This window comes from Arachis hypogaea, chromosome 6, assembly GCF_003086295.3.
Source record: "Arachis hypogaea cultivar Tifrunner chromosome 6, arahy.Tifrunner.gnm2.J5K5, whole genome shotgun sequence".
Classification (NCBI taxonomy): domain Eukaryota; kingdom Viridiplantae; phylum Streptophyta; class Magnoliopsida; order Fabales; family Fabaceae; genus Arachis; species Arachis hypogaea.
Window position 1 is genome coordinate 88,613,763 of NC_092041.1, and position 10,602 is coordinate 88,624,364.

Below are 10,602 nucleotides of genomic sequence, written 5' to 3' on the forward strand. Positions count from 1 at the left end.
TGAAATATTCATTCGTTATTGGCAAGAACGAAGGCTTCGTACTTAGCTTCCTCGTCGGTTCCTCTGCACAGGTATTCGTTTTGTCGAAACTCGGTAAGTTCTCCAGAGACATTTGGTTTGGGGTCTTCTTTACATCCGAGGTCACCCACGCATATCGATCGTAGGGAACCAGTCTCACGACCCTTACAACGAAACGCTGGGCCATACCTACAGTGGGGGCACCACTCAAGATCAATCTAAAAGGTAGGGAGGTCAGCAGAACTACCAGAAGCTACAATATTGCTACCAAAAACTAAAGCATGCCTATCCAATAACTATAATCATCAAATGTGGCTAGAAAAAAAAGCAAAGTCCTAGAATGGTAACCCTCTACAGTATCTACCTAACTCTGAATCACTAGCAAGCATGCGGTTCATATTGAGCAGTTTATATCAACAACACAACACACATGCAGAACCACGAAAAATAAGCAATGCCACATCAAAACCAAGAGAAAGGTTAGGAAGCTTACCAGGATGATGGTGATGAGCAAAGAGGATTGAAGGATTGAGAAAGGTATGGGCAAAGCAGAAGATCGCAGAGAAGATGATTGGGAAAGAAAGAGAAACAAGCGAGGGAGACGCAGTGCAGTAAGAAACTGAAGTGAAGCCAAAGGAAAACTAAAAAAGTAACCAACTTTGAGAAGCACGAAGGGCAGGGACAAAATTGTCTTTTCTCGAGGGATTTCAAAATGCCCATTAAGAGCATTAAATGCCCGGCATGAAGGATGAGGCGACGAGAGACGTTTCCCAGTAGCGGACGGCTTTACACGCGCACAGAAGGCGCGTCCACGCCACGAGAGACCGACAATACGACAATACATGCAAAAGGAAACAAAACGCGCCATCACCGGCGCTCACGGCCATAGCTAGCGTGTTGGGGGCACTATTACGGCTCAGTCCAGCTGGCGAACCATCCGACCCGGACCCTGGACAAACCGGTCCATGCGGACAGGTTATCGCGCGTAACCCGCCGGACCTGTGACCCGGCCATGTTCTCCTGTTACCAGATGTCTGCTAGCTGGGGAGTAGGAAGCTTCCAGGAAAGAGGGCACCTCCCGTGGGGCCCGCCCTACTGACAGGGTATAAAGGGGGAGGGTCCTATCCCTCTCCCCAAAGTACGTCACTTTACTCCCACCTCATGCATCGCCTGCACACCTCACTGACTTGAGCGTCGGAGTGTCTTTGCAGGTGGCACCCCCTTTCATCGCACAAAGAGCCCGTGAGGTCGTCTGCCCACGCACCCGACCCAGATCCCAACTCACCCCACCAGCTCGTAAGGAAACGTCCCGACCCGTCCGTTACACCGACCAACCAGACAAATATTTATGTATATTGAATTAAGAAAGGGTTAGGAGACTAATATTTTTTTTATCAGAATATTTTGGGTCAAAATCTTATTTTTATATTATTAAAATTTAAAATTTAGAATTTAAGATTTAAATTTTAGAATTAATTAAAAATAATAAATTTTATTGGTAATATAGTATTGTTTATTAAATCTCGCTTCAAATATGAATGATTTGAAGGGAAAATTACTTAAATAAAATAAATTAGGAAAATGTTTACTCAATTACAACAATACAAATTTGGTTACTTGTATGTCCTAAAACATATCTATATAAACCGTGGAACCCTCCCACATTTTAGTGTTTATGGTATCCTACCACGGTTTATGAAAAAGAGACATGCACACATAAATCGTGGTACCCATCCACAGTTTATGAAGAAGAGTAGTTCACATATAACATGTATTTCTCATCATATTTGTAATATTAATATGAATAAATATAATTTAAAAAAAAATAGTATAAACATACAACTTAAGCATATATATTTTTTATCAGTAATTAAAATTTCACATTTTTTATTTATCATATTTGTTTTATACTTTCTCTAATAATAATAATAATAATAATAATAATAATAATAATAATAATAATAATAATAATAACACATATAAACAAACAATTCAGTATAATAAAAGTGCTAATATATTCCCTCTCTTATTTACTTTCATTTTCCATTCCTAAAAATAACGCCAATAAGTATATAGTCTTATATTTTTAAAATTAAACATATTATAATTGAGTAAGATATATAACATGCACAAAACTTTGACACATATCAAGCATCCAATACAAAAATATTGATACGACCAAAAGATAGTATAACTAACTTCTTGGTCGATATAAAATAGAAAAAATATATTTTCAAATAATATATATATATATGTATATAAGAATATTTAATCAAATATGTTATATTTTTAAGTATTAATATGAGAATGTTATTTTAGTATTTTTTTTACATCGTATTCTTATTCTAGTACTCTCAATAATCTTAGTCTTAATATTAATTTGGAATCCAACGTGTATAATTTTATTATTATCTATGATTAATTTTTTTATTTAATTTATTTTTTTAATGGAATCATAATCTATATTATAAAAAATTATACTAAAACATAGTATACGAGAATTACAATTATAAAAGAGAGTACTAAAAATAATTAAAAAAATAAATATTTACTTTGTAGTAATTGAAACAAATCTAAAAGTTTTTTATGATTTTTTTATATAATATATTTTTAGTATTTTTAGTACTTTTTTTAGTATGCTAAAATTTTTTACTATTATTATTATTTACAGTTAATTTTTTATTTAATTTACTTTACCTAATAAAATCAATAAATCATATTATAAAAAGATAATAACAAACATAATACCCAAAAATCACAATTATAAAAGTGTATAATGTCAAACAAACAGTTGAAAAAAATAATAAATAATAGAAACTTTCAAGAAGTCTAAACGTATTTTTTACCTTTCAACGAGTCTTCCAAACACACCTCCAAATACCCTAAAACCCCAACAATAAAATTCCCCAAAGATTCCGCGAATTACGTATATATATAGGTGCCCATAAATCGTGGGAGGGTACCAGGGTTTATACCCCATTATGGCTTCCATAATCTGTGGTAGGGTCACACAGTTTTCTTATTTGATGATTCATTCATAAACCGTAACTTACCGCAGTTTGTATATATTCCTAAAACTGGGAGGGTTTCACGGTTTATATAAATATGTTTTAGGATATACAAGTAACCAAATTTGTATTGTTGCATTTGAGTAAACTTTTTTTCCTTTCATTTTATATAGGTAAATTGTCCTGATTTTAATTCCATAAAGATTGTACGTTGTATTTTGTTAGGACTAGTTTGGATAGCTTCATAAGTAATTTTTTTAACTTTTAATTTATGAAAAATTATACCATTAATGTTTGGTATAATTTTTAAAATTAAATTATAACTTTTTAAAAAATTATTTAAGTGTTTATGAAAAAAAATGACTTTTTTTATAATAAAAATTTTTTTATTATTTTTTTAAAATAAATATTTTTAAAAATAAAAAACTAAATATAAAATAATTTATTTTTTTAATATAAATATTTATTACTTAAATTCTTTTTAAAAAAATTAATTAAATTATTTACCGAAACTGGCGTTAACTTTCTTACATAAATTCTTTAGTTCCGCCACCGCATACATGTTTCTCTTCCAAGCCGATGCCTACCACATACATGGGCTTATTCTTAAACGCTCCTTGCTAAGTATGGAGTGCTGCACACCTTGTGAATTCGTTAAATCTAAACTATTCATTTGTTATATTTTATTTGAATGGTCTGGATTTAAAAAGGTAACATGTTAATCAGGTTAATCATTTTTTACAAGTTTTAGAATTTTTTTATAAGTGTCAGATATTGGGCTAAAATTTAAAATAAAAAAATAGTATATAAATATTAAAAACAACATGTCTGTAAAAAAAATTATTGGACTTTAAAATTAAAATAAATAATACATAAAAAATAAGTTAAAAATTCATGTACTAAATCTAGAAAAAATTTAAATAATATTAAAATTTAAATAAATTTTGTTTTGTGTGAAATAAAATTATAATATTGAATATAAACACAATGATAAAAAATTGTGTTATATATATATTTTATGTATATAATATTAAAATTTAAATAAATTTTGTTTTATGTGAAATAAAATTATAATATTAAATATAAACACAATGAAAAATTTTTTTGTGTTATATATATATATATATATATAATTTTATTTTGTGAGAAACAAAATTAAAACATTAAATATGAATAGAATAATAAAAGATTTTGTATTATATTAATTTAATTAAAAAAACCATATATATAACATAAAAAGCAAACAAATATATAATAATTTTATTTTGTGCGAAACAAAAATTCATATAATTTTTTATTAACAATTTTTTTATTGAAATATGTCATTTTACTATATTTATAATATATTATTTGGGATAATTATATTATTTTAGTTAATATATATTATTTAAAAAATATTTAAAATTTATTATTTTGTATTAAGAATATTATTAAAAATATATTGTTAGTTTTTTTTAAATAATATTTTCTTTTCTTTGATTCAAATACTATGACAATAAAATTTTTTTACGTAACTGTGTCTGCTCAATAAATATTATATTCATTTATTTCTATATAGTATGTAAAATAAATAATTAATGTTTAAAAAAGTTAATAAAAAAAGAAGTATTTTTTTTACCAACTTTTAGGTGAATATAGAGATTATGTCATTTGAATTATAACTCGTTGACAAAGAAAGAAATACTCTTAATTATATTTAAATAGAATAATTATTTATTAGGCTCATTCTTATACAAATAAAAATTTTTCTTAGTTTTATATCTGTAACATTTTATACCAATTAGTTTCAAAATTTAATTATTTTTTGAATAAATTAATAAAAATAATACAAATAATTGTTTAAATAAAATTATATTTTAATTTTTCATTCTATTACGTACAAGTTGAGGATAATTTGAAATAAAAGATAATGAACTTGTTATAACTGTCATGTATTTTTTACTTTGACTGCGTCATCATCTGAGAATTATAGCACCTTCATAGAGACCAGTTCTTCTACAGAATCAGTTTGGAGTTAGCCAACTAGCAGCAGCGACAGACAGCGTCTTCCTTTTCTATGGCAGCAATTTTTTCGGCTTTGAAGGTCCATTTATGGTAGAGGTGGAATGGAGTGGGTTCATGAGCGTCAAAATCTGTGGGTAGACAGAACAATAGTAAAAACACCTGCTAGTAAACAAAACAATGAAAATGCTTGAAGATATCACATCAACAATAACAGAATAACGGAGGAATTCGATTAAATTTTTCTGAGTATTTTTTTGGTGTAAAGATAGTCCTCTGTTAAACAAGTGAATTAGCTTTTTTGTTAGTGTCGGTTTGTTTGTTCACCCCATAACAAAAAAATAATAACAATAATAAATAAATTTAATTTACCTGATCACTTTTAATAGTAGGTTAACTTTTAAAGAGTGCTGCACTCCCTACTTTATCTGGAGTGCACTAGCTTTCGCCACATACATGATCTATGCTAAGTTATTGGAAGATCTTTGGTGGTTCAGTTCTGGAAAACGCCACATTCTAACATTCATACACTCGCCAGAAAAAAAAAATAGTGGGCTTGTTATCAATAGAAATGGATCATTTTAATTATTAAAAGAAATTAAAAAAAAAAGTATGATCTTTAATTTTTTATTGTTTTTTTATATTTTTTAATTTTATTTAAAAAATTAATAGTAAAAAATTATATTTTACTCTTTTAATTATTAAAAAGAATTAAAAAAATCTATTTCTGCCATGAATCAACAAAAGAGGGTCAACATCTAACTAATGATTGCCTTATTAGTTTCATAGTCAGCACCCCTAAGTCCTAACCATTGGAAACACGAAACAGAGCTTATCCATACATCCATTATCACTTAACTTGAGATTTCTTTGATATTTGTCTTAGCTTTTTTTTAAGGTTCTAAATATTCCAACGATGAATGCTACTTATGCAAGAAAGTTATGTTACGCAAGTACAAGAGTGAAAATTCAGTTATTTTTATAAACAATTGATAGTTAATAATAGTTAATAATAATTTAATTAAATACATGAATAATTTAAAAAAAATAATATTTATAATTGTGAAATTTTTAAACTTTTACAAACTAAATTATTAATCAATTTATTTTTAAAAATTCTTTTATTGATGGTGTTTAAATGGAGAAGAATAATTGTTGAAAATGATATCACAAAAAATATCATTACAATAAAAATGTGTAAAGAAAATGACAATATTAATGATATTAGTGTTGGTGTTAAAGATGGTAAAAAGAGAATAATAAAAATAATAGAAATAAAAATTATAATAATAAAGATAATTAATGTAGTGGTAATAATGGTGATACATAGTCTTATGTTTAAATAATTTTTCACATATTACAAATAAAATCTTCACAAAATCAATTTTCGTTATTATTTAAGAAATCTTTAATAAAAAATTCATAATATCTCAAAATAATAATGTTAAGAATCAATTTATTTTAATTAGTAAATGATCATGTTCTCTTTCATACAAATAAACATGACCTACATTGGGTTTTTATTTACCCTTCAAAAGTTATTAGCGAAAAATGTTGGAGGTCTCTCTTAAGTTCAATCTCAAATTTTTCTATCATAATATTATTTTTCCTAAAAATTTTAGTTAATAGAAAAAAGTAATATGAGTAATTATATCTCTATACTCTCTTTTATACAAGAGCATTTTTTTGAATTTGTTTAAATTTTTCATAAATTTTCTTTTATTTTATTTGTCTTATGTTGTTTTTTTATTTTTAAGATTCACTAGAGATCAAATTTTAAACATTTTAAATATAGAGACCTGATATTTGATCATAATACAATTTGTCCTAAAAACTTAAAAAGATTAAAAAAAACATAAATAATTATATTTCTATACTCTCTATTCAAAATTTAACTAATTGATATGGTGTAAATGTGCGATATAGAGAGACAGTCTTTTATATTTATCAAACAATGAACGACTTTTATGGGAAAGTCCAAGAATGGCTTTATCTAACCATTAGTTCTAAGTTTAAATAAGGTACTATATTTTCCCAATTTTTTACTACTGAATTTCAGGTTATAATAAGTATAATTATAAAATGAAATAAAAAAGGATATTAGTCAATAAATTAATTGAAAAGTTATAAAAATAAGTCAAATGTTATTTCCATAAAAAATTTTAAAATTCCTACAATCTTTAGTTACAGAACGATGAATAAACATATTATTGGATACTATTATACTTTCCATCCTGTTTTTTTTATAAATTTGTCAAAAAACTAAATATACCTAAACAAATATATATTTAAGTACAATAATTTTTTATTCAACTAAATGAGGAAAATAAATTTGAGAAGGAGGGAGTACCCTTTTTTTTAACCTTTATTACTACACCACATCCAGCAAATAATAGCGCTTATGCAGTCGATTAGCAGCGGTTGATAACTAGCTGGAAGATAGCATCTGGATAAATCTTTAGCAGCGATTAATAATAACCACTGGTATAATCCCTGCTAAATGGTATTTTGCAGTGGCATAGTTTTGCGGCAGTTCTATCCGTTATGAAATCGTAAATAGGTCTGCTTGGAGATGGCAGCAGTTGTTAACCGCTGTAAAATGTCATCTGTTGAAAAGTTCTATCAAGATATAGCGGCTGATTTGTAACCGCTGCCAAATACAGAGTTATACTTTTTAAAAAAAATCCAAATTTATAATAATATATGCCAATTCTTTTATTCCTTATACGTTCTTCCACTAAGTTGCTTTAATTTATTAAAACAACCAACAACTAATCAAACTAAAACACATAAAATAGAACAAAAGTATATATGCAAAAGTGAATCATTATAATAGTAATTTGAATTTAGTGCATCGATTTTTGTAAACTACAACTAAATATCTCAAAAGCCATTAGGACAATGAACAGTTAAAAAGTATTCAGATTCCAAGATTTATCATTTAGATCATTAGTGCCAGCACATCATCTTGCATGGGATGAGGTCGGTGCACTTCCCAAAGAATCCAGATCTGCAGCTATTTCAGGTGGCAAATTACCTCCTTGTTGCTGAATTATGCATCTTAACAAATTTTTCGTTGTCTGCATTTTTGCCTTATCCTCTGCTGCCTTTGCCTTCATTCTCTATCTCTTTGTCTTTTCTTCTGCTGCCATTGCCTTGAGTTTTGTTGCCTCTGCCTTAAGTTTTACAATCTCCATATGATACTCCTCAATCTACACACCAGAGTCAGATTACTGTGGAATGTTACAAAAACACTGAGTGGGACATGGAGCGAAACCTAGTCCACGAACTCTTCCTAAGTGCTCCTTTCCAAACATTCGTGCAAGGGAATCATTCTATGAAAATTTCTTGCTGGAGGCATCTTGGCTCTCAATATGTTCAATTGCTTCCTGTAGAGATGTGAGATTCGAATTTACACTAATTTAAATTCAATGGTATTAATTGCAAAAAGAAATTTGAAAAATTAAAGAACATGATTTACCCCAATAACACGCGCATCTTCATTCATATACGAACCATTCTTTTTTTTATGATTCATGGTCCATATCTCTCATCTACTAATAGGCCTTCCCTGTTGTTGCTCCTATAACATTCATCAAGACACAATCATATAACAGACACCACTATATTACCAAAAACAAGTCAAAATTCTGAAACTGAATTTAAATTAATTACTTCTTCGAGTCTCTTTCTTGCTATTAACTCCGCCTATGTTACACTTGCGATACATAGCCGGTCCCAAGACCAGATAAAGGAGGAGGGTTGTGTTAGATCTTCGAAAACCAACATAAAAAGATAGTCGAACCCTCATGACATGAATCAAAGATATTATTGCACTAAAGCTAGGTCGTTGCCCGAAAGCAACGCGCTGTATGGCTCGAGTACGGTGTCAAATGAGCAAGAGCCGCTGGATTGGTGCTCGGATGTAGTGTTAAATGAGCAAGAGTTCCCGCGTTTTTGTGAACGGACGAGGATAAATAAGCTAGTTCACAAAGTAAAATGTAAAGGTCGGAGCGACAGAAGGTTGAGATTTGGGACATTGAACATAGGCACTCTAACAAGAAAGTCCATGGAGGTGGTGGACACCATGACAAGGAGAAAGATTAACATTATGTGCCTACAAGAAACAAAATGGGTTGGTGCAAAGGCTAGGGAGTTGGATACTTCTGGTTTCAAATTTTGGTATGCAGGAAATGTGAAGAATAGGAATGAGGTTGGTATTATTGTGGATAAGCAGTGGAAGAATGACGTAGTGGATATCAAGAAGGTGTAAGATCGGATAATCTCTATCAAACTTGTGGTGGAGGGAGGTGCTTTTCATGTGATTAGCGCCTATGCACCGCAAGTGGATTCAGACGAACAACACAAGATAAAGTTTTGGGAGGATCTAGAGAGTTTGGTCTAAGGAATACCTTCGTCAGATAAGATTTTCTTCGGAGGAGATTTAAATGGCCATGTTGAAAGAGAAGTGACTAGGTATGGAAGTATTCACGGAGTTGATGATTTTGGTGTGATCAATGCCGAGGGTAAAACTATTTTGAACTTTTCCTCAACCTTTGACCTTTTCATCGCAAATACATGTTTTAAAAAGAAAGACGAACATCTTATAACCTATAAGAGTGGCATGACAAGCTCTCAAATTGACTTCTTCTTGTTGAGGAGAATCGACCGGAAATTTTGCATTAATTGTAAAATTATCCAGGAGAGAGTTTGACAACACAACATAAGGTGCTCGTCATAGATTTTCGCATTGAGCAAAAGTTGAGGAAAAGACATTATACGAAGAACCCAAGGACGAGGTGGTGGCGGATGAAAGGTGAGGAACAAAAAAGTTTCCTAAGACAGGTAGGAGAAAAGGCAAAATGGGATGGAAAAAGAAGCGCGGAAGAGATGTGGAGGGAGATGGCAGAAGTTATTAGAAGAACAACAAAAGAATGCTTTGGTGAATCTAAAGGATTAGGATCAAGAGACAAGGAGTCTTGGTGGTGGAATGCGAGTGTACAAGAAAAGATAAAGATAAAAAGGGAGTGCTTTAAAGAGTGGTCTTTATGTCGCAATGCAGATAATTGGAAAAACTATAAGGTGGCTAAGAAAGAGACAAAAGTGGCTGTGAGTGAGGCAAGAACAAGAGCATATGAGAGTCTCTACTAGTCTTTGGACACGAAAGAAGGGAAAAATGTATTTGTAGAATCGCAAAGAGCCGTGAAAGAAGAACGAGAGATTTGGATTAGGTTAAGTGCATAAAGGATAAGGGTGGAGAGGTGCTGGCTCAAGAGGAGAAGATTAATGAAAGGTGGAAGAGCTACTTCTACGAGTTATTTAATGAAGGACAGAAGACTCTTCCGAGCCTTGGTCGGTTATGCACAAGGGAAGAAGATCAAAACTTTGACTACTATCGAAAGATTCGAGACTTCGAGGTAAAAGAGGCTCTAAAGTAGATGAAAAATGGCAGGGCAGTAGGACCTGATAATATCCCGATTGAGTTTTGGAAGGGCCTTGGAGGGAAAGACATCAACTAGTTAACCAAGTTTTTTAATGAGATTTTAAGGTTAAAGAAGATGCTTAATGAGTGGAG